The sequence below is a fragment of the Hemicordylus capensis genome, chromosome 13, assembly GCF_027244095.1.
Source record: "Hemicordylus capensis ecotype Gifberg chromosome 13, rHemCap1.1.pri, whole genome shotgun sequence".
Classification (NCBI taxonomy): domain Eukaryota; kingdom Metazoa; phylum Chordata; class Lepidosauria; order Squamata; family Cordylidae; genus Hemicordylus; species Hemicordylus capensis.
In genome coordinates, this window is record NC_069669.1 from 19,302,074 (window position 1) to 19,327,006 (window position 24,933).

At 43.0% G+C, this 24,933-nt stretch overlaps 1 protein-coding gene and 1 long non-coding RNA gene across 5 annotated transcripts in view; both read left to right on the forward strand.

The window, feature by feature from the left end:
* The window catches only part of USP22 (ubiquitin specific peptidase 22), a 149,432-nt gene that overhangs the window by 77,093 nt on the left and 47,406 nt on the right, over nt 1–24,933 (forward strand). The window lies entirely within an intron of this gene.
* LOC128336561 (uncharacterized) lies at nt 19,471–24,747 on the forward strand. The gene is made up of 3 exons (XR_008312002.1): nt 19,471–19,533; nt 24,570–24,649; nt 24,732–24,747. It is a non-coding gene; the product is annotated as an uncharacterized LOC128336561 (long non-coding RNA).

Consider the following 24,933-nt stretch of genomic DNA (forward strand, 5'->3'; position numbering starts at 1 on the left):
CTGTGGGCTTCCCAAAAGCATCTGGTGGGCCACTGTGTGAAACAGGATGCTGGACTAGATGGGCCTCCTTGGGGCTGATCCAGCTGGGCTGTTAATACACTCATTTCCCATATATTATGGTGTGTGCTTTTATTTGCAGTCAGGTAAGGAAGATGCATGTGAAGTGCCTCTCAGAGTTGTGTGTCTTCGGAACACATGGACTCCACCTTGGAGAGTCGAGGTGAGACAGCACAATCACAGGAATATAAGAGAGCTGGCTAACTCACAAACTTGAAAACAAACCTTTGCAGAAATGACTCAGAATAATTTCTGGTTTCCAGTTCGTTTCACCACTTAATCATGGTGTCGTGGCACATCAGATTAATAGCCAGCCCAGAATCGAAAGACTGATGATGTTTTGAAGAGGTCACTTTTGAATGTTTTTTCTAGACTGCATTAAAAAAAAAAAAACTGCCTTAATTCTTCCTACTTCATTTTTAAAAAAAGGAAAAGGTGCTTCAGGTGAGCACATCTAGCCAGGTGATGACAAAAGCGAGGGAATGCATCCTCTGTGGGGGTTGACTTGCAGAGAGCTTCTGTTTTGGTATCATTTGCCTCCCTCCATAAGATCAGTGCTCCCGAACAGACTGAGGTATTAGCTAGGGATCAGCCTGCCTCCTGATTAGCATATGAAGTGACTTTGGCACTGAAGACTCTACTGCATTAACAATAGGCAGCATTAGGTTCCCAAAGCACATGGGTAATTAGCTGGAGCCACCTGGGATTCCCATTTGCAGTGTTGCCCCCCCCCCCCAAAGGCCAAGGAGAGACCCTTTATTTATTTATTTTAAAAAGGCAGGAGGGCCGATCCTTTTCAGGGAGACGGATGAGGCATGGGGGTGGCGCCACAGACAATAGCCACGCAACAGTGGCAGGTGGCTTTTTGCAGCTGTGTGACACTCGGCAGCATGACCTGAGAGAGCGAAGCATGAGCAGAATAAATATTGCAAGAGTCTTTCAGTGTAAAGGTGGCGCAGAGAGAGGGTGCGCAGAACAGTAGCCTGGAAATTACTTCTGCTTTTCCAGGCAGCAACCAGAAGCATTGCTTTATCTTTCGGTATCATATAAACTATTCATGAGTTTTTGTGCAAAAGGGCCTTAACCAGAGATGATGGGAAGATGGTGCCTGAATAGTTTAAGGGCCTCCCCCTGCCTCCCCCCCCCTTTTTTTTGAAGTGGCAAATGTGCTACTTTTTGCTCGACTTCGTTTATGTTCCTATTCTGCTTTTTACTAGCTCAGATACTGAACTGGAGCAAAGGACCTCTAGCATTGGTATGAATTTTAATTTTGGGTGGGTGTTGGTGAGTCTGCGACTGAAGCGTGGAAGTCTCTAAAAGTATCCTTGAAAGTGGGAAGTTGGAGCTCTGATTCTTCCTTTTGATAGGCACAAATCAAAAGTGGCATAAAGTAATTTTTGTGCCACCTAAATATAAAGTATTGCATAAGTATCCCCCCCCTCCAGTAATATAACCACTAATGTAGCTGGAAAACGAATAATTAGAGCTGCCATCCAATTAAACCTCTTGCCAATTAAATAGCTTGCCTTCAGTTTACTAACTTCCTACTGTAAAATTTATATTTTCATATTTTATCTCTGCGCAGATGATAGCGAAAGACACTCAAGACAGATTTTCTTAATTAACTGCAGTGATCCATTTTTCTGAAAACTGCTGGGAGCTTCTTGCATAAATTGTTTACAGTGATGCTGAGAGACAAAAATCATCCTCTCAGAGAAAAGACATTTGATTTAAAATCAATTTTTAAAGTCCACATTTTGTTTTGAATTGCACCAATAGATGCTTTTAGCCTTTTCCAGTAGTACCAATTTACTAGAAAAAGCATTTGATTTAGTGAGAGTGTGGTGTAGGGCTTTTTTTTAATGGACCAATCATTGTCTTTATGCAGAAGATGCAAAGATCTAAACCTTGTTCTCTTTGAAGCTGACAGCAATGTACTTATTGACTCGAAAAATGCAGTATCTGGGGCAAAGTTAACTGTGGTTTTGTGCTTTCACTTATCACTATGTCTTCAGTTCTAATACTGGGGCCTTTGCCTGTCATCTTTGTCTAATACAGTAATAATGAGAGCATTTGAAACCTTGCTGTGCATTTTTCCCCCTTAAAAAAAGGAGAGAGAGCATGCGGATAAATGGCCAGAAAGCTTTTCTGAAAGCAGACTGCTCCAGGAGGCTCAATTGTGCCAGCCATCTGTGAGAAGAATCACGCAGCTGCTTCGAAGTTCTAAGAGGTTTGTTGCTTCTAGAAATCTGTGGACGATGTTAAATTTTAGTCAAATCAGAGCTCCCAGATTTGCTGCCTAACGGGATGTGTCTAATCTGGTGATTTGGATGCAGTTCACTTAGGTTTTCAATTCCTAATGACATTCATGTGTCTGGTGTGATCGTGTGCCTTAGTGATGCTACTTACAGACTTCCATTTAGGGGACTGGATGATAAATCACAAAGTTGGGCAATAAACACTTTTTTGGGGGAGACGGAGTGCTAAATTAAGTATAGGATTTGTTTTTGTTTTTCTTTTAAAACATTTTATATCTCTTTTTACCTCTCATTTCTTGCCAGATTTTGTTTTGAATGATCAGCCAGCCCCCCCACCCCGTGTGTGTGTGTGTGTGTGTGTGTGTGTGTGTAAGGACTTTATGTTTCCTGTAATATGGGAGTTTAGAACTGCACAAGGTAAATGCGTGGAATGCTTAGTGAATCTTTTAATATACAATTTAATGGATTTACATCTTGAATGAGAAAATTAGTCACAATGTTCTCAGCAACCCATTCTCACATAGCCTGTGTGGTATAGTGTGTGGAGCCAGCGTGGGGTAGTGGTTAAAGTGCTGGACTAGGACCGGGGAGATCCGAGTTCAAATCCCCATTCAGCCATGAAACTAGCTGGGTGACTCTGGGCCAGTCACTTCTCTCTCATCCTAACCTACTTCACAGGGTTGTTGTGAGGAGAAACCTAAGTATGTAGTACACTGCTCTGGGCTCCTTGGAGGAAGAGCGGGATATAAATGTATAATAATAATAATAATGGTTAAGAGTGTTGACCTGGGCCAGGGGTACAACGTCTCCCCCCTCCCCCCGGTGACTTGGGGCCAGTCTCTCTCTCTTTCTTTAAAATGGGGGTAAGGCAGGGATTTTCAGTGTGGAGCACAGGGCTGGGTTAAGGGGAAGGGCACAGCTGACATGCATTCTGGAGGCCCCTATTAACTGTGGGCCCCAGGCTGCCTGTCTCCTTCCAAAATAGTGCACATGAGCACCTTGTTATTGAGCCAGGGACTGAAGTAGCTTCTCACAACTGTGTATATGTATGGGGTACCTGACCTGGAGCATTGAGGCAGGAGGGCTACACTTGTGTTTGTTGTTGTTTTTTAAATGGCTTAAAACTCCTGGGGTAGGGTAGAAAAGATATACAGCCCCCTGAGCTCCATGAAAGAAGGGATTGGGGGGAAAATGTAAGTATATGTCTACACTGACCCCCAGTGCTGGTTCTGTCAGCTCCTGTTGTTTGGGAATACAAAATAGAAATACCAAATGATGTGATTGCATTTGAGTCAACTGAGAATTGGGTAAGTATTGGTTTTTGTGGAAGTTCTTAATTTGGTTTTGAAACAGAGCATAAACTGAATCTGTATGTCTGATTTATGTATGTGTTATGCCTAATACATATTGTGGCTTTCTTTGCCTTTCCACCTCTGGATATGGGCTTTTTTGCAAGTTGAGCACACAAATGTAGTTTGTATGGAGCATCGATACACAACTCAATATTGACAATTTCCATCGTTCTTTTGCATTGATGGATTTACAAATTCTGCTACTGCAGTTTTTGTTTGAATTCTTTACTAGGACATCCTAAAGATACAGCAGCAATAACTTAATGCAACTTGAACTCCCTTTAAATGGTTAAACTTAAGATTTTAAAGTCCCCTTATCTCCTAGTCACTAGTGGCTGAATATGCAGGCCACAAAAGCCAGTCCAAAGAGAGAGGTCTCAAAAGAGGTCTCTTTGAAATACTGCTTTTCAAGAGGTCTCTTTGAAATACTGCTGTTAATCACAATTCCTTAATTTGGAAGTTGCCATGTACGTAAAAGTGAAAGCTGCTGTCCCCTTTGTTACCGTTTTTGTATCCTTATTCCTCATTAAAGCTATTCTGAGAAAAAACAAATTGTATGCTTTTCACTTGCTTGCACATGGCAGTTCAGGGCTGGGTTGTACTACTGAATTTCTCCACGTGATCATGGCTGTGAATATATAACTGTTCAGAGAATGTTATGTACAGAATGTGAGAACTAAGCAGTCTATACAGTGAGCCAGAAGTCGTCTTTGTAATTGTGGCTATGGTGTTCCCAGGAGCTGCAATCACAGAAACGGTGACTGTTGGTCCATCAAGTGTCCTGCTCAATTCATAACTGTTGGTCACATAGTCATGAATGCACACGTGGGGTTCTCCATATGATCAGTCTGAACTAGCCCTGACATACTGTGTGCCACTTCTAATGTATATTTGTGTAATAACCTTTTGACTGTACAAAGATATGTGATGTGATGTGTCTAGTGCATCCCAGATATTTAGGGACAACTTTCCTCAGCGTCCATTCTGACATTGCCTGAGTAGCATGGGTGCTTCCTGTGCTGTTCAGATAATATCAGACTACATGGAAGAAGCCACTTGTCAAACCATTTTTGCTTTCCTTTCTGGAGTCTGAGAGGCCATGATGCTATAGTGTTGCTGAAATTGCTCTGATAGTGCCTAGATGAGAGACCAGCCTGGAACTGTGTGCATGCTGTCGAGTTGGCAGAAAGCTGGGATATACTGTAAATGTAATATTGCCATGGGAAATAGCCACAACAACTCTCATATGACTAGGAGCTTCTGACATTGTCACAGAGGTGCAGGAAGGCACTATGGTGCAGTGACTCCCACATGCAGCTCATGTAATGTCAGAACAGGCCCTACTTTTAGTCGTCCACCCCTGCTTTAACTGAGCAAAGAGGCAGTGGTGATACTCTTTACTGAGCAGAGGGAGATCAACTGGCCCTCTCCCTCACCAGCACAGCATCCCTTCAGTGGTTGTTGCCGGTGTCTCTCTTACGTTTGTTTTTTTAGATTGTGAGCCGTTTGGGGACAGGGAGCCATTTTATTTATTTTATCTATCTATGTAAACCGCTTTGGGAACTTTTGTTGAGTAGTGGTATATAAATATTTGTCTAGTTACCTTCAGTCATCTAATTTTTCGCTTACTTTCCTTAAGGAAAGTAAGCTTATGAGATTATCTGGCATTCTGTGTCTGGGTCCCTCCTATCAGCTTCACAATGTCTGGATCAATATGAACCAAATTGGATACAGTTGTAGGGACACTTCAATGGCTTAGTTTGTAATATCCACCCCGATTCAATATTGCAGACACACAAATGTTTGAGGCGCAAGTGGACTAACTTGTGAACCACCGAACTGGTTCGTTACACTTGTAGAGACATATAGGAATACCGCAACAATGTAATTTGTGATGTTATCCAACCCAATTCAAGATGGTGGGCACATGGACATTTGAGGCATTAGTGGGCTAATTTGTGAACATTTGTGGAATAACTGGGCTAACCTGTGAACTGCCTAATCGATTTGAACCAAATTTGCTACACGTGTAGGGGCACTAGGAACGGCCCAAGGGCATAGTTTGTAATGACGTCATCCACCCTAATTCAAGATGGCGGACATGTAAATGATTGAAGTGTAAGTGGGAACAGATTTGGGCCAAATTTGGTAAAGGTGTAGACATCAGTGGCCTAGTTTGTGATGTCATCCACCCCAATTCAAGTGGAAGTGTGAATGTTTAAGGCTGAAGTGGGCTAACTTTTGAGGATTGTAATTATAAATCAAGATTATAGTTAAAGGAAAGTAGGCAGATGAGTTCTTTCCAGAACAACTTGACTTTGTATGCATCCAAGCATGCTCTTAATTCCTGGTCATTGCCTGTCATTTTAAATGAAGAAGGTCATTCCTTCTATGACTGTACTTCATTGCAAGGCCCAAAAGCCAGTGGAGGTTCCCATCAACCCCAAGTATGGCTCCCTGATAAATTGTTAGGTCTGTGTAAAGCTTTGGCCAAAGCCAGATACGCCATTCTGACCATCCTGGCACCATGCAGAGATAACGGTCCCCACCACACAGTGCTTTTCCTGGTGCTGGGGGTAGGAGATTCTAAGCCTTGTTGAGCCTCTGTGACGTGTGTGTCTGGTAAGTGTAGTCCTTTGGCAGCTCTTCCCCTAGAGCTCTCTGGCTGGGTCTTGACAGGACTTGGTTTCTCATAAAGGTGCATCCCTGCCCCGAGGGCTGGGGAAAGTGCAGCGCTGTGTGGAGGTCTGTACAGTGGGAAATGGCTATCATGTTGAAGAATTTTTTGCAAAAGTGGATTTCGCTTGAAAAACAGTAAAGATCACTGATCTACGACATTTGTATTCTCCATAGCCCTTCAGCAGTCTTGGTTTTTTACCAGTATCTCACCAAATTCTGACCGCATGCAGTGGTACTTGACTTAAGTGAACAAGAGCCATTTTACGAAGTCTGCATTAAGAAAACAAAATCACATGGGTCATTGTGCTTTTCCTATGCTGATCCAGTGTTGCAGGTCACCCTGGCATAGTATTCCTGTTTTTCGTTAGCAGTGCTGTAGAACAGGATCAACAATAAATTACTGATATCAGTTACTGTAGTGGTGCTTTGGCTTTTAAAATAACTTGAAAGAGTCACCAGAATTTTACTTTGACCAACACATTAGCTGCTTGGTCTTGGTTAATGTGTCAGAATTTCCCCCCTGGTAATAGATTGGAGAGTTGTTAAAGTTTTGTATCTGTCTAGCACTTAAGAGTGTTCAAAACACTTCATGTCAGAATCTTATTTATGGATTATCCATTAATGATGTATAATCGTAAAGTTTCCCAACTATGTTACAGAGAAATGTGGCTGTCTAGATAAGTTTAGTTTCATAGGCTTGCATCAGGTCTGCATCAGTAATTCTATTTGCTGCATAGTTTCAGAATTCTGTGATTGCATTTTAAAAATAACAAGTGTGTTGGCTAAAATCTGAATTTTTAATTGTTGTATCTTATCACCTCTATTTACTGCATTTTTGGAAATTAATCTTTCACTAGATAAACATCTAAAACATATGTTCCTCAAAATGCCCAAGGTAGTGTGGCAGTGACCAAGAAGTGGAGTGAAGCAGTTGTTTTGCCCCTAATGGGCAGGCTAGAAGCTAGGTGCATCTGTCGCAACCCAGGAACATCCCCTTTTTTCAACTAGGCAGCGGATTTGGGACCTTTGGCTCAAGAAGACTTAGATAATGCAACTCAGCCTCATAGACCAGCTAAATATTTACATGAGCTTGTTTTTGCCCAATCAAGTAGGGCATTTGCCTTGGCGTGCCTAAATGTGCTGCCGTCCACTCTCTTAAAGGGTCACTATCTCGGTATTCCTTCTTCTCAGTGGTTATGTCTGTGTCAGTCAGGAGTGGTTGAGAGTTGAGACTCTTGATCATATATGTTGCTTCGCTGTTATTTGGCTAGCACTTTTGTCACCTATTTTGTCTAGAGTCCCAGGTAGGCCGTCGGCTTTTTAGGTGTGTCTCCTTTTGTCCAGCAGTGATATTAATGTTTCCACCAAAGTGGCAAATTTTCGCTATTTTGCGAGCTTGTGTAAGAAAGCAATTGGTAAAGTCATGAGTGTTGGTTGTGCTATATATTGTTATATTGTAAATGATGTTTTGTAAGAAAGTACTGGCAGAATCATGATTGCTGGAGCTTACTACTTATCTGTTATATTGTGTTTTTTGTCTAGTCAATGACTGAAATAAAGATTCCATTCCTCCTTTTCTCACAGCATATTCTAACTCCAATGTCAAGTTTAAGATCAGTAAAACAGTTTGGTATCCTCTAAGATTTTCCAAAACAAAGCTGGAGGACTAGATACAGGAAGTCTTGGAAGCAGAGAACAAATGGCAGAGTTGGACACATTGACCCTGAAAAGACGTCCTGAATGACATCCTTCTAAATGACATCCTGAATGCATTTATTCTGGCAGAAATACTGTACGACATGCAAGGGTTCTCCTTGAAGGAGGGTTAGGCTGATGCTGCTGTGCTTTAGCTTTTTCGGGGGTTTTCTGTGTGGTATGGTTGACTTGATTTGAGGAGATCTTAGTACTTTTAAAATGTGCTTTTAAAAATACACTAATCTCTTTTAGAAGCTGTTGTCTCATGTAGTTTAAGGGAATCAAGTAGTTGATTAAGGCTTTCTTTCTTTCTTTCTTTCTTTCTTTCTTTCTTTCTTTCTTTCTTTCTTTCTTTCTTTCTTTTTGTCTAATCTGAGTTCAGGCCAATGAAGGACCAACAGACTTGATTTACATACATAAATTTTGCAGAGCATGAAATTGGAGATTACAAGCCGCAAATTCAATGAAGTCAAAAATATCCTGCTGCAGGGAATTTTTTTGCTTTGGCTGAAAGTCTTGAAGGAGTAAGATTTAAACTTCATGAAACTTGTTTGTGCGAAAGCCTGATTAGTTCAACTACAGCAGCACTTATCCTTTATTCCTGATCAGAAAACTGTTGTGCAAATACTTTATATGGAAAACTATGTAATTATGTAACTGTGAGCAGTTAAATTAGGGGTTTGAGAGTAAGGAGCGGTGCCTGTGTTACAATGGGGTATTTAGTTTTAATCAGCAATCTCCTCCATCCACCACCACCCTGCCGGACATACTTCTGAAGTTCATAGCCATCCCCCCCTTTAAAAAAAAAAATTATATGTGCCTGTTAACCAGATATTTTTTCGACAGACATTTTTGCAGATCTGGTGAAACAATTGTGAGGTTGTGTCTGAGTCATGAAACTCTGTATGAGTGTTTGGTTACCTGTGTAGCAAGAACAATGTGAACGTTGTACAACACCTGATTCTCCCTTGTTTTGATGAAAGAAAGGCAGGTCTAAAATGAGGGATTGTGCTGCATCTCTCAAACCAGCTTGAAGTGTCCCAGCAACTCCCCCTCCCCCACCTTTCCTAGAGGTTTAGTTCAGCCTTAAAAAACCTTGTTTTAGGGGGTATTAACCCATGCTCCTTGCTTCTAGCCCTGCTCCACTTGCTGGCACTGTGCTGAGTCAGCGTCAGGTATTCAGCTGTGCTGGTTTTGTTGCTGATTCTCACGAGCAAGCAACAATGTTGAAGTTGCTTTTCTACAGTGGTCCTGCATGCAGCAAACCATGGATGCATGGCAGCTCATCACCAAGAGAGGTTTGTGGTGGTGTAGAGAGTAGGGATGTGCCAAACTGTGATTGGGCATCTGAATTGCAGCAAAATGCCTCTAAAACTGAGGGCTTCCACAGCCCCTTTAATGAAGAAGAGAGCAGGTCCATCCCTGCTCCTCTGCTTGCACCACTGCTGTACTTGTGGCTCCCCAGCTATCAGTGTGCACCGGCAGGTATCGGCTATCAGCGTATGCGCGGAGGCCATAAGAGTGCCGGTGATGCATGGTGGCAGCTGGGGCAGTGTGCTGCCGCACGCTGTTAGCTGGGGGGGGGGTGCATCCTGGGTATGGCAGTGGCAGCGAACAGAAGAGCGGGGATGGGCCTGCTCTCCTCGTTAAAGGGGCAGTGGGAGCCCTCAGTTTGAAAGGAATTGTGCTGCGATCCAGATGCCCAGTTGCTTTTCGAGCACATCCCTAGCAGAGAAAGAAGTCTGCTCTGTATGACAGGCTTGGTGTTGCACTTAACTTGTGAAACAGCCACTGTCGAGAGCAGAGTTAAATTTCTTCCAGACAGCTGGCTGTTCATGTGCATCTGCTTTTCCGTGGCTGATTTTGGAAAAACTTGCGTGTGTCTCCGCCATGTTCCTGTAGTGGTGTTGGTTCCAGAATGGTATTTCCCACATCTGGGCCTCTTTGCAGACTACTACTGAGAGAAGTTGCTAGCTAGGCCAGTCTTACCACATTTGGTCAAAGAAGTGCTGTCTGATCACTTACATAGATAATAGTTTATAGTAACAGATACCATTAATAATGTCTCTACATAGTCGTATAGCTGTGTTCTTGGCACTGAGCAGCTAACGTTACACAGGGTGCAGAGATCCAAGGTATGCAGTGTTGTCTCTGATTTTTCTTCTCTTGCTTTCAGTAGGCAAGGCTGAGGTACACATGCACACCACACAAGGCATTCTACAGTTGAGCTTGCATGCATGCATACAGGTGGCCAAATTAAGAGATTGTGTTGATGCCTTCAGGCCTTAACTCAGGCAGCTTATGAGTTCATTCAGTAGAGAGTGGAAAGGGATGTTAGAGGGGAAGCCATACTATATCCAGTTCCACAAGCACAGAGTAAGTCTCTCAAGCCTTGGAAATCCTACACTAAATTGTGGTATAAAAGACGAAGACTGGTTATAAAAGGTGAAGAATATGTTTAGGCTCCATGTTCCTTGCTCATGGATAGGAGGAAAAGGAAGGAGCCATTGCTTTGGGTCCTTCAGCTGCTAAGGGAGGCTGGAGAAGATGGGAAGGTATTATTAGTCAAGTTTCCTGAGTAGCCTCTTGTGCCACTGTGGCCCACCATGATTAGGCCACTTGGTTCAGTGGCTACTTGCTTCTGCCCTCCCGATAAAAAGAATGTTACGTTACCCAAATCCAGCCCAGTTCAATGGGACGGAGTCTATATGTTTTGGGTTGCAACCACAGGCTGGTTTTCCAGGTTATGCCAGTACAGCAAGTGGGACACCATCCTCACACTTGTTCAGCCCTGAGGCAGACAAGAAATGCCAGTTGTGCTCTGGGGTGCTTAATGGGTGAGCGCCTGCCTGTGTGTAGCCTGGTACAAGGGACTGGGCTGCCTCTCTTGCAAAATGGAGGGTCAGGAGTTGATCGGGGTTTTTTAAATACTAGATGCCCAAGATAGCAAGTAGGCAGATCTCTATACTTCTTTACCTTTATGACGCAGTGATTTTTTCTTTGACACCTGTCGCCCTTAAGAGAGCACTAAAGGCACTTTCCCAGTTCTGTTTAGAAGACCGTTTGCTAATAAATTTACAAAAAACCTAAAGTAATGGTCTTCGCCAAGAGATCCAAACCTCACGGATGAGAATCTACAGCAACGTTATTGAACAAGTTAAGTGTTTTAAGTACTTGGGGATGGTGTTTCACACTTCCGGGGAAAAGGCACTTAGAATATATGACACAAACAGCGCAGCAAAGTGCTACTGTGATTTCAAGGTTCTATCGATCCAAAGGGTCCCAGCAGCTATTGAGCTGTTTCAAGCCAAGTCAATGGCCCAGCTGCTCTTTGGAGCTCAGTTGAGTCCGTATTCGAACTTTACCCAAGTTGTCCAAACTATATGTCTGTCAATGGTCCTTCAAATGCCAAAAGGTGTATCCCAACTCAGCCTTAAGGCTGGAGTGAATAAGGTGGAGGCCAGAGTGTAGTTGGCAGTCTTTAAATAGTGGTTAAAGCTAAAATTTCAACCAAGTAGATCCCACCCACCCCAGTTCTGGAGGATCAGACCCACTCTAAGTGGCTACCCAAGTTAATGGGAAAACTCCAGACAGGTGGACTCTCTTCTGAATCTTTAATTGCTGTGGGGTTTGTTCAAGCCAATAGAATTCTAGAACAATGTCTGCTAGATACTGAATCGCAAGAAGAGAGAGGCAAACTCCCCAATTGTATTAAGAATTGGTGGGTCACCTCAGTCTCAGCTCCGGCAAGCTAGCTTTATAATCTGACATTACCACCCATCGGAGAGCCTTCGCCTTCGCTCATTATGGTTTCCCATCCGCTTGGTTGGAAGGGAGCTCTGAAAAGACACCCTATCACCTGCGCAAATGTTCCTGAGGATCAGATGCTGATAATTTGGCTCATATTTTACTTCATGGTAAATTTTGCAGCATTCCAGGTAGCCAACTGATTGTAACTCTTTTAGAGAATCTTCAGGGAAGACCAATGGATTTTGATGTAACCTTTCTTCTTGCAGATAAGACTGTATTTGTTACTTCTTGTGTCGCTAGATTTTGTGCCTCTGCATACAAGTTCCATCAAGCAATGGGGAAGCCCCCCCCCCCGCCAGTTAGGTAAGGATGTCCCTGATGGGTAAACTTCCTCTACCTAAATGCAACTGTGATATCTGACAGACGGTACCAACTGCATTGAATGTCAACTTTGTGTCATAATGCTGAAATCTGGTCAATACCATAATAAAGATATTGATCGATCTTTCTGGATGGGAACTTGCAGTTCTCCTTGCCTTGCCTCCCTGCCCCTTTCCATTTTTGGTTGCTTCAGATCTGCACAGCTAGATCTGGGTGTCTCATGCTGGGGAAGCATGGCAGGTAAGAGATCGTGCAACACAGTTTTTGTCCTGTGGGAGTGTTAGAATTGTACCATGCATATTGGCACACCTAGTGCGCATTTCAAGACACATAGCTTGCCTTGTACATTCTCTTGGTTCCCTTGGCATCTGGCCTCTTTCATTTTTGAAACATAAAATCTGCTGTGAATACTAGTGGTAGAAATGTAAAGGCAACATATGGCAAGTTGGTGGGGTGGGGTGGAAGAAAGGAATTTGTGGTGTGAACCTCATTTTGTCAGTTTAGTAGGAGTAAATATCATTTTCTATAAAGATACCATCTGCATAAGATTTTTCTTCTGATTCTGGCTCTAGTCTAAACCATGTATAATCTCCTATTTTTCTTCTTCACAAGTATCTTAATGCTTCTACACAAAATAATCCCACTTTACCCTGCCATCCAAACTTCAAAAGCTTCAGAGCTCTCCCCAGGAATCTACTGTATATTGGGTAGAAGTCAGAGCTGTCGTTTAGTGTGTGTGTGTGTCTCTGTCGTATTTCGGGGTTTTTAATCACTATAATTGTTTAATTGTTGTTTTAAATTGTTTTAAATTGTTAATTGTTATATTGTTTTTTAATTTGTTTTAGCTCTTTACTGTTTTAGTGGTGTGTTTTAATTGTAAACCACCCTGAGCCATTTTGGAAGGGCGGTATACAAATCAAATAATAAATAAATAAATAAATATTGTTAATGCACGGACAAGCTAGGCTAGTTTACACAATCATTAATTGGGTAGGACAAGTGTTCTACCTAAGTTCATGAGCTGTGAGCATTTCTGTTTTGTGGTGAGTAAAGAAAGGTTGGGGAAGTGATCGTCTGTGTGGTGTGCTGGGTAGGAGGGCTTTTTCTCCTACCTCATTAAAGGGTACAGCTGCTGGGTAGGACTGAGGCCTCCTACCCAGCACAAGCCTTGCAGACGATCACTTCCTTCACCTCCTGCCTTGGTTTGTACTTGCCCACGATCACAAAACAGGAACGTGCACAGCTCCCGAACTTGGGTAAGACTCTTGTCCTACCCAGTTACTGATTGTGCAAATTAACCTGTTTGTGTTAAAAACTCATGAAGAAGGGGGCAAGATATTAGACAGTTTTAGACTGTGGGATGTAGTCATTAAAGCTGTGAGGCCCTTTCGGATTAACTTCCTGCATGTTGAAGCTATACAACATGGAAGAAAAAACACTGCACCTTCCCACCCCCCTTTGTCAGGTACTGCGCTTCTGAGGCTGCAGGCCATGCATATGTGGATATAATGTTTTGCTTTGGACCTGTATGGGGAGGGGTGAATTTCTCTCGGTTCCCAGCTTGCATGTGGGATATCTATTGCGTCATTGGGGCTTACGTAAGTCAGGTTTGACGTGTTGGCCCTATGCCGGTTTTACATCCACATACGGACATCTGCTGTGTCCGGCATGCCCTTACTCTCCCACACTGCATAGCTTCTATACACCACCGAGTTTTACCGAGTAGGGCTGCCTTCTTGTTTGTGGGAGGTAGCTTTTAAATACTGTTGAACACTAACACGCGTATCCTGAATTTCATTGTGAACTTTGAAGATGTTCAATACTTACTTGCCTTTTTCTTGCCATCATAGGTAATGGAATGTCAGGATTTATTATGAACAGGGCCGGCATGAATTTCTTTCAGTGGTTTAAATTTGAAAGGGGGTGTGTGTTTCTTACTCCCTCTCCTGCCATCTTTTGCTGGTTTTCTTTGGCTGTCTATTGTTATACTTGTTAAACACAAACGGATCAGACTTTTCTCCAGTAATTACTTTGTTCTTGAAGGCACTCCTCATTTTCCTTTAATTTTTTACTTGTCCGGAGTTTTTCCAAGTAATTCGACTCATTATTCAAGCGTGTGCAGGTTTGTGCTTTGTGCTAAAGGCTACGATTGTTTCTAGCATCTTCTAGACATGTGTACTGCATTTAAATTCATTGCTGCACTGAAAGATTCCACCCTCACATGTGCCATATGTTTGTCTGTAGTCCCCACCCTCGGCAGGTGCCAGCACCTGCCTAGAGCCCGCTGTTCCTTAGGGTCACCTGGAAAGGCTTCAACTAGCTACTCTCCGTGAGGAGATAAATGAGATGGTGGGAGAGAAACAGTAATATGGTACGTTGAAATTGGTAGCCCCTTCCTCTTCTTTAAAGCAGCAGATGGGATACAATAGCAGCCACAGGTGACTTGAGAGTTGCTGGGAAATGTAGTCTTGCCATGAGTCCTGCCATGAGTTTGGTGCTGGGAGACCTTCAAACTACAACTCCCAGCAGCTCTTGAGGTGGGGCTGCTGAGACGGGGCTGCTTGCCAGCAGTTGCCCCAGCCTGCACGATGTAGTGAGCTGCCTCCTCCTTGATCCTGTGCCCAGAGCTTCTCAGAGGGAGCCAATCTGGCAAGCGGGCTAGGATGGGAGAGGTCTGGGTGGGAAGAATCTGTGTTAAAGGTTTAATGGAAAGTCTACACACTTTTCGTTCTTCTCATCCACTCTTTTTTTTTGCGGGGGTGGAGGGGGGGAAACCTGGATACCTGCAGGTTCTTGGTGTGAAAATACAGTACATGCATCCATCCACATTAATGCAGGCCCTAATTTTTATGGCCAAACAAGGAAGCTTTGTGAATGGGGCAGAGCTTAATTGGCCCTGGCTGATCCTGTAATGGTTTCTGCGTCCCGGCAACCCAGTCATGAAATGGAATCTGCATTTCCCTAGATGGTTCCCCAGCTGCAAGACTTGGTGGGAAGGAGAGCTGGTCTTGTGGGAGCAAGCATGACTTGTCCCCTTAGCTAAGCAGGGTCTGCCCTGGTTTGCATATGAATGGGAGTCTTGATGTGTGTGCACTGTAAGATATTCCCCTCAGGGGATGGAGCGGCTCTGGGAAGAGCAGAAGGTTTCAAGTTCCCTCCCTGGCTTCTTCCAAGATAGGGCTGTGAGAGATTCCTGCCTGCCACCTTGGAGAAGCCAGTTGCTGAGCTAGATAGACCAATGGTCTGACTCAGTATATGGCAGCTTCCTATGTAAGACATTTTGCATTTATTTTAGTTTTGCTGCTTTAATGTCAGTTGCATATGGCTGCTTTTCAGTGCACATGTCTTTTTTATTAAATATAAGTTTATATGACAAATGTATCAAAATGTGTTTGAAATAGTAAAAAACAGCTGAACAAAAGCATTAGATTCACAACAATGTCAATATAAACTTGTTTGTTCCCAATCATATTGGGGGACACACACACACTCACCCCACAAATCTTCAAATGTATACTATTGTGTCTTTGAAAAGAATTCTCTTGCTGGCTGCCAAAGACTTTGGTCAGCACGTAGACTTATATCTGCCCATGTGTGCACTCAGATCTGTAGGGGGAGATTCCTACTTCAATTGAGGTATATTGTTTAAGGCACTTTTCCAGGCACTTTTGTACTCTGTCACGTCTTTGGTGTTTCCAGGGGATTTAATTTGGCTCCATTTGTGTGGAAGGTACAGAATGACTTGGCTCTAGACTTCTTGGTAATCTACTTTTCAAGGTGTTCCAGTGCTTTCTTCCGTATAGCTAGGCTTTTTCAAGGGTTCCCTCTGGGATTTTCAAGCTGAGCATGGCAGGGAATCTTTGCCTGTTGAAATCCAGACTTGCAAGTCATGAATTTTATTTTGTTTGTGGTATCAGTGTGGCAAATGGTTTGAAAAATGGGAGACTGACTCTCATGCTTAGATTTCCTTGAGCATCTTGTGGGTTCTTCTCTTAGTGAAGCACTTTTGCAATGATCAGTGTTTTCACTGCCACTTGAAGTTTTTAATCATCATGCGAGTATCCTTGCCCTAAATAAGTGCCTGGCTGCTGCTGCTGCTTGTCAAATAAGAGGAGAGGATTACCCTAATTACCTCTACATTGACCCTGCCATTATTCTTAACCTTGCTGTTGCAAATTGCACACAATTAAGATGGAGTAGTGGACTAGCCATGAATGTCGTCTGGCTTCATATTCCTCAGTGTTTGCAATATTAAAAGCACTGAATATTTTTCAATGATTACCATATTTTACGGACTATAAGACGCTACGGACTATAAGACGCACCTTAATTTTAATCCAGTTTTTCAGAGTTTTCGAGCTTGTCACACATTTCTTGCCGAGGAAGCCGAAGTGGCTTTTGTTCTCTTGCGGGGTGAGCAGCAGCGAGCCCACGTCGGTGACCCGCGGTGGCGGCGGCGGGGGCTGCTGCTGGTTGTTGCTCATTGCGGCCGCCGGCGGGGCCCGCCCGGGACCTCCTTCTCCACCTCCTCTTGTGCCTCTGGCGGCTCCTGCGGGCTGGCGCTCGCCTGCTCTGGCTCATCTCCGGGTCGGGCCCCACGTCCCCTCAGAGGGTGGCGGTGCAGCAGCCTTCCTCACTGCAGCAGCATCGGGGCGGCAACCGGAGGGAGCCCGGGGAGGGGGGCGGCGGGCGGGCTGACTAGGCCGCTCCCGGCAGGCCCCGCAAGAGAGGAAGGGAGGTGGGAAGCGAATCCTCCCTGCTTGCCCTGTGAAAGTCCCCATGAGCCCAGAATGGTAGCACTGCAGAGGAAAATGGACCATATCTCCTCTGTCGTCTGCTTCCCTCAGCTTCCTTCTCCTGCCTCCTCTAAATTTATGTTGCTCCAGATGGCTCTTCAGAATGTCTGTGAAGTTGGGCCAGCTCGGACTCCTCACTCTTAGCTTCAAATGCTTATGGTGTGTGTGTGTGTGTGTGTTTGATTTGTTGGGGAAAGGGAGAGGCTGATTCTCTACTCCACTGATTCTTTGTTTTTAATTGCCTGAATCCAGACTGTTTGGTTGCAAACAGCCTTAGCAGTGTTGTGCTAGCTAGACAACCTTTGCCAGCTCACCTCACAGTGCTTTTAGTCCAGTGCTGTTAACTGCCTTGGCGCTGATTTTAAGTGAAGGTGCGGAGTTTGGTGCATGGTCACTTACAGTGCTGCTGAGGGCTGCAGACTTGAACTGTCTCCAGTCTTTCTAGCAGAGGGCCTGGTATGGGCTGAAATGCAGGTGCTTAGTGCCTGCTGCATCTCCAAGCCATTGCCCATGTTTCTTTTTTCTGTCTTGTATGTCAACTTCTACAGTGCTTTTTGGGGGCCAATCAAATGCTTTCTTGTTCAAAGCATGCCCCAATGACATTTTTTGATTCCAAGTGGCACTGCTACAAATTGTTCTTCAGGGACAAAAGTGCAGTATCCTGTTTGCACATAAAGGGAGTGAGTAGGAAGAGGAGAATTGCCTGATTGCTGCAGAACTAAAAAGTCCAACATTCATTCAAGATTATGTGGCAATCACTACTGGTGGAATATGAAGCTATGTGGTGTGACAGAAGGGGAAACTTCTGTTTGTTGATTGGTATGGGTTACTTGTGGAGGCTCAAGAAAGAGCAGCTTCTTCCAAAATCTGACTGCACTCTTCTTAAATCCTGAAAGCTACTTCCCAATAAGACTGTGGATTGGCATAAATGTAACCCTCTTGATTGCTTAACCACATAAATGGCAGTGACATGCAGGATTGTGCACTTATCCCTCTTCCTTCTGGACCATGTTTAAGCATCACATCAGAACGTTAACCAGGGTTATAAGGCTAAGCACTGTTTCTGCTAGGTAGGACTTAAAACCAATGTTCAAAACTAATTTAAAATCCTGGCTAAGCAGGAACCCCTATTTGGCCTTAATCATATTCTATTTATTTATTACATTTCTATACTGCCACATAGCAACGTCTTGTAGTGATTTACAAAGCAAATAATATTTAAGATTTGTTTTTGTTTAAAATGTTTATAATCTTGCCTTTTCAACAAAAGATTGAATTGAATGAAAGAATTTTATTCTTAAAACAAGAATAAAATAAGAGTGTGTGTGCACGTGTGCGCATTTCTAGACAAGACATTAACTTAAAAAAAAAACCTATTAAAGGCAGAACAATACATAATATACTATCACAAATCACAGGATGCATAATAACTCTTAGCTTCCTAGAGATGTACATATCAGGCGGTATAAAAATATGATAGATAAATAATTATTATAGATGTTAACAATCCAAAATTTCAACCCAAACAAATCTGAGCATTTTATGAACACCACACATCTTTCCATATCTGGCTATAACAAGCCAGCAGTGCTTCCAGAGAAGACATTAACAAAACAAAACTGTGGATAAAGATGAAATTGAGAGATGAAAAGCCATTTTTAAACAAACAGCTCTTTAAACAATGGTGGAAGCAGTGGAGCAAGGCAGATTGCACAAGGGAGGGAATTCCATCGCCTGGGTGCCATCAATGAGAAGGTGCTTCTCCCTCAAATTTCCCAGCTGTCGTCCTGATAAATCCCAAACACACAGGAAAAACCTCCTCAGATGACCACAGATTGTGGGCCGGTTCATTTGGAAGGAAGCTGGTGCCAGTGTTGATCTTTAACCATGGTTCAAGTCAATGTCATAAGAATTCTCATTCCAGTGAGAACATGTGATCCCACATCCTGCTTCTAATTGCTTACCCATAGTTAAATGGTTGTGAGCATCATGTCTGTATGAAACCTTGTGAATAGGGGTACATCTAAGATGATTATCCATAAGGGAGAAGGCAGCCCATTGATGGGTGCTTTAGATATTTCTGAGCAGAGAGCGGTTTAAAATGCTGCTTTCCCACTTTTTTCCAATATAGCTCTTGAGTGAATCTCTCTTTTCTAATTCACATTGCCCTATAGTATATCTTTAGAATATCTCACTTATTTTGGGTAGGAGTTGAGCTATCCTGTTTAGAGGAGGAAAAATTAAGCAGAATGAACACAAAGGGAGCTATTAACGTTATGTGGACTCTTGCCAGGGAAAAATCCTATGGCACCACAATTGGATTGAATTTCACAACCAGCCTTATTGTCCATCAGCTAGCTCTAAATGGTAGTTGCTCATGAGAAGCCCAAGTGGAGGATTACCATAGTAACATTGACAGAATACTCTGAACACTCTTACACTTTGTCTCTCAGTTGAACAGTTTAGACTCAAATTCAAACTATTTTGAATCAAATCCCCACTCAGCTTTGAAGTCCACTGGGTGACCTTCAGCCCAGTTACTCTCTCTCATAGAGTGGTTTTGAGGTAAAGAAGGGTATCCTGTGTACACTGCCCCCTGCTCCTTGGAGAAAGGAAATTTTGGTCAGCCGCAAGCTTTGGTTGGCCTTGGTAGATAACCAAAGTTTTTGGTCACCAGGACTCTGCAGTTGTCCTTTGAGTTTATATCTTGCTTCTCTCAACTTCAGTGCATGTGTATTGTGAGAAAAATACATGAAATTAAGAACTATTGCACAGATGGAGGGAAAATGTGCCTAACACAAACCTTTAAAGCCTTTAGTGCTGTAGGTATACACAATGGATTCCTTGGAGGAAACTGCTCAAGCCGCCTTAATCTCTGGACTGGTCAGTTTAAATCAGAAGAAGCACTGAATTCAGTGTGGTCCCAGTGGTGGCCGTAGCTCATCAGGATCAGCTTTGCATGCAAGAAGGTCCAGTATACAGCATCTCTGGAAGCATGGATTGGAAGTACCTCCGGCTGACACTCTGGAAAGCCACTGCCAGTTGGTTGATAGTAGTGGCATTGATGGACCAATTGCCCAGCTTTGTGCAAGACAGCTTTATGTTTTGCCTTTATGTCAAAACTAATTTGGATGTTTTACAAAAAGCACAGAACTGGAAGTGTACTTATGATCTCTCCGACACACTGTATCTAAGTAACTCAACATGGAGCTGTTTCCAGATCATTGCATGGATGCAGTTTTTTGAAATAGAAACTACAATACTTAAAGAATTACAAAATGAAAGATTTAAAGATTTGTGTTAATCAATTTATACCTGCTGAGATCCACATCGGCAGCAAAACACATGGCCAGCATTTTGGACAAATTCAACCCTGGTTGTATATGAAGCACTGGAAATGATCGTCCTTATTCTTCATTACTGAAATACAGTTCATACTTGGGCCAGATACTACAGCTGTGTAACATGCCTGGTGACACCCAGCTAAACTGAAGTGACATAATACTGGCTGAAAAATAAGGTCCTGGATGTGAACGAGCAGACATCTACTCAGCTTTGCAGCATATGCAACCCAAAGGCTACAACTGCTTGTTTTTGTGAGAGAGCATGACATTCTGAAAATAGAATTTTTCTTGTTTTAATGTGACACAGGGGTTCTCAGCCTTGGGTCCCCAGATGTTGCTGGACTTCAACTCCCATAATTCTCAACCAAAGGCTGCTGGGGATTATGGGAGATGAAGTCCAACAACATGTGGGGAACTAGTAGCTGTCAAACTACTTTGGACTCTCTCGATGGTATTTTTAGTTGATATCGGGGCTAATTATTGCATTACTGGATTACTGGGAAGAGAGCCAGTCTTGCAGTAGCAAGCATGGATTGTCTCCTTTGGTTAGCAGGGTTTGCCTTGGCTTGCATTTGGCTGGGTGACATGTGAGCACCTTCTGCTGTAAGGTATTCCCCAGAGGGGATAGGGCCGTAGCTCAGTGGGAGAGCATCTGCTTTGTATGCAGAAGTCCCAGGTTCAACCCTGGCAGCATCTCCAGGTAGGGCTGGGCAAGACTCCTGCCTAGTCTGACGCTGTTTGTTTGTTTGTTTGTTACATTTTATATCCTGCTCTTCCTCCAAGGAGCCCAGAGTGGTGTACTACATACTAAGGTTTCTCCTCACAACAACCCTGTGAAGTAGGTTAGGCTGAGAGAGAAGTGACTGGCCCAGAGTCACCCAGCTAGTCTCATGGCTGAATGGGGATTTGAACTCGGGTCTCCCCGGTCCTAGTCCAGCACTCTAGCCAATATGCCACGCTGGCTCATAAGGCAGCTTTCTAAGTTCCTATGTACTTGCTCTGTTTTTAAACCTCTGTTGTGTGCATCTCAGTTGCTGTGCAGTTGTTCTGCGTATGCATGTCATTACACTTAATTAATTTTGTCTGTATACAGCTGCTTATTTCCACTTGATGTATCAGGTACCCGCTTGCAAGCAGCACCTCAAGGGCTTCCCTGTTGCATTGGAAGTGGTACACACTGAATGTTGTGCCTTGAATTTTAGTTGGACATACTGGCTGCTATGGGGTTCAGGGGGTGGTGTCTGATTCCTGTGCTTATGGCATGGACTCCAGCTCTCGAGGTACGCTAGTCCAAAATTCAAATAGAATTTAACTTCTACTGCTTCTGCAAAGAATATTTATATACCGCTTTTCAATAAAAGATCGCAAAGCGGTTTGAACCGAAAAATAACTAAGATGGCTCCCAGTCCCAAAAGGGTTCTCTGTTGTTTTTAAAAAGGTAGTCACCAGCAACAGCCACTGAACAGATACCTTGTTGAAATACCAGCCAGAAATAAGGTGTCCTAAGCCATAAGTCCAGATGTGGTTCACACAGGCATGTACTTTGCTTGGTTTCTTCATACTTGATGCCTGAGGATACATTGTATTGATTGAGTTGTTTGAAAAACATTATCTGTGATTGTATGCAAAGTGTTTTGACATCTCTGACCTCCAGTTCACACATGCAAGTTGTCATGTAATGTTAATCATCAAGTAGTGAATATATGTGTGTGAACCAGCAGTCTTGATGCTTTGCTTGCAGTTGGTAAGAAAATCCACTTCTGTGCTGGATAATTTGAGCCATGTGCGTTGCTGCTTAGTGATTTCAATGCACACCTTCATCGGAAAGAGAGAGATGCCACTGCCCGAATCATTGCACTGAAAAAACATAAAAGCTGGAAATTTGCATGACATAATGCAAAAATCAACCCTTGTGATTACGGTCTTGCAGGGAATATTATTTTCTTGCCGGGTCAGGCACTTGGAAGTTGGCAGGGATTCAGCAGTGTTGGAACATTTTATCTTCATTATGAATTGCTTAACAGGTCTAACTGGATATTCCAAATAGTTGTGTGTTAATAACCTGAAGTAGAATCACGTGATTAATGTAACATTGGTAATGAGTTGCTGTGTAATTGTTCCATGAGAAAAACTGCACCCTCCCTTGTGTTTTTTCTTAATGTGTTTCAACTTGATGCTAATCTTACTGGTGCCTTCACTAGGAAAAATATTGTATCTAAAAGCTCCTTGTCTCTGAAACGATGTTGCACTCTGGGATTAATAGGATCAAGTTGAACACACCTCTAAGGACATTGGTTTTAATAGTTGGAGAATTACACTTTCCATGAAAACTTGGAATATGGACCTTTGGGCAGATGACCTGAAGTAATGTAACTTCATTCCCAGAATGTGTGGCGCACTCAAACCTCCTGCGACTGGCAGGACTGTGCACCAAACGTCAAATCTACATTCCTCATACAATGGGAGTCTTTCTGACCTTGTGGTTTTCCAACAATCATTTCCCTTCCATTTATACAAAATTCCTGAATTCTTGATTAAGGGATACAGTAATGGTATCTTTATATATTATTCCTGAACTGCCAGAACCTTAGGAGACAAAGTATTTCATCTGAGTAAAGGTAGTTTGATTCAAGCTTGGAAACAATGTAAAAGCCCCACTTGTCCGTGGAGAAACATTTTTTTAAAAGAAGCTGATGCTGCACAGGAAAACAGTGTTCCAAACGTAGAAAAACTGGAATTATTATATTCTAAGAATATATGCAGTGGTAACTTGAGTTGTATGTGTGAATAGGGGGAGAGAAGGAAGAGTTTGTGCAAATGGACAATTCCAAGTGTAGCGGAATCAGACATAGGAAGCTGCCGTATACTGAAACAGACCATTGGTCCATCTAGCTCAATATTGTCTACACAGACTGGCAGTGGCTTCTCCAAGGTTGTAGGCAGGAGTGTCTCCCTGGAGATTCCAGGGATGGAACTTGGAACATTCTGCATGCAAGCATGTAGGTGCTTAGACACTGAGCTACATCAATTCCTGAAGGAGAATATCTTACAGTGCTCACATGTAGTCTCCCATTCAAATGCAAACCAGGGCAGGCCCTGCTTAGCAAAGGGGACAATTCATGCTTGCTATCACAAGATCAGCTGTCCTCTCCCATGTTACCCCTTTTTCTCTGACTTTAGCCATAAGCAGATTTTCAAATTATTTTATAGTCATTGGTAAAAGAACGTATCCTACAATAAAGCCTTATTTTTACAAAATCCTTAAATATAGGTAGTGTCTGAAATGTGCAAAATATGTTGGTAACAGAATCAGAATTGTTGGACATTTCTGATTCAGATACTGATGCATTTTGCACATTTCAGACACTACCCATAATATTTAAGGGTTCTGTAGAAATATGGCCTTATAGTAGGAGATGTTGGCTTGCCAGTGGGTATATGTACCAGTAGTACCAATTAGAAACCTTTTTGCTTATTGCTGCAATCATTGGAAAAAATGGTAACGTGCCTGATTCTTTACCCTTGGAATTGCCCAGATGTAGGAACAGCCTTTTGAGTGGCTGAGTTGAAGGGCATAGGTTCTGTTTTCTGAACAGCAGCCTTCCCCTCTCCTCGCCCCCTGCTGCACAACAGCCAGTTTTTGAAACCCAGAGAAGCTTCTCAAGTAGCACATTGCATGATCTCGTAATCTGCATGATCTGGTAATCTGCTGCTCGGAGACTAAAAAAATCTCACCAAATGGAAACAAACACTGGTGCACCTGAAGTAGTGCTCTCTCTTCTTAGTAGATATTGTACATTGTTTGCTAGTATAGACTGAAATGAGAACCAAGGGTGAGAAAAGAGGGCTTTTCCCTAAAGTACAGGAGAGTATTCTACACAACCGGCTACTACCTTCATATTAAATTACATGGCTCCTAAGGCAACAGTCCGCTGCTCCTTGCCTGCCTTATCACATAGCTAGAGATATCTGTGACTGAGAACAATTGCAGAAAACAAAAGTAGACTACTCCTAGGAGTCATCTGTTTCATTGAGGGCAGGTGCCAAGCATACGTCTATACTTGCATGTACTCAGGTTGCAATGGGCATCATAAAACCAAGTCCTGTGGGCTTTGACCATGATGGGTAGCCTCCCGTGGATGGCTTGATGGCTTAAATTTGTAACATAAACCACTGCTACACCAGAAAGGCTTGCATGTTGTGGAATCACTAAGTTTTTTCCATTGGCCTCCTTGTTTCTGTTTCCCCTTGCTTCAGGAGTTCTGTATAAGGATAATTTTGTACCAACCCTGTACCGACTGTGCCAGCATGGAGCTTAACTGTGTTCCTTCCCCAAGGTAAGGGTGGTATAAACTTCCTTAGTAGAATGTTGTTCTGCTATGTATTGTTACATGTAATTAATGTGTGGTTTCTCCTCAGGTGGTGGCTCAAAGCTACCTGTTCCTACCCGTTGCCCTTCTGAAACCCAGGTTTGAACTCAATCCCAAGTAAGTCCAAGACTTTTAATTCCATACTGTGCTTTAAGTCTGTTAAACTATATGCTGTTTAACGTCACTGCTGTCTTGTATGTTATAGGTTTATGTGACTGATCTGCCAGATAGCCACGTGACCACAAGAACAT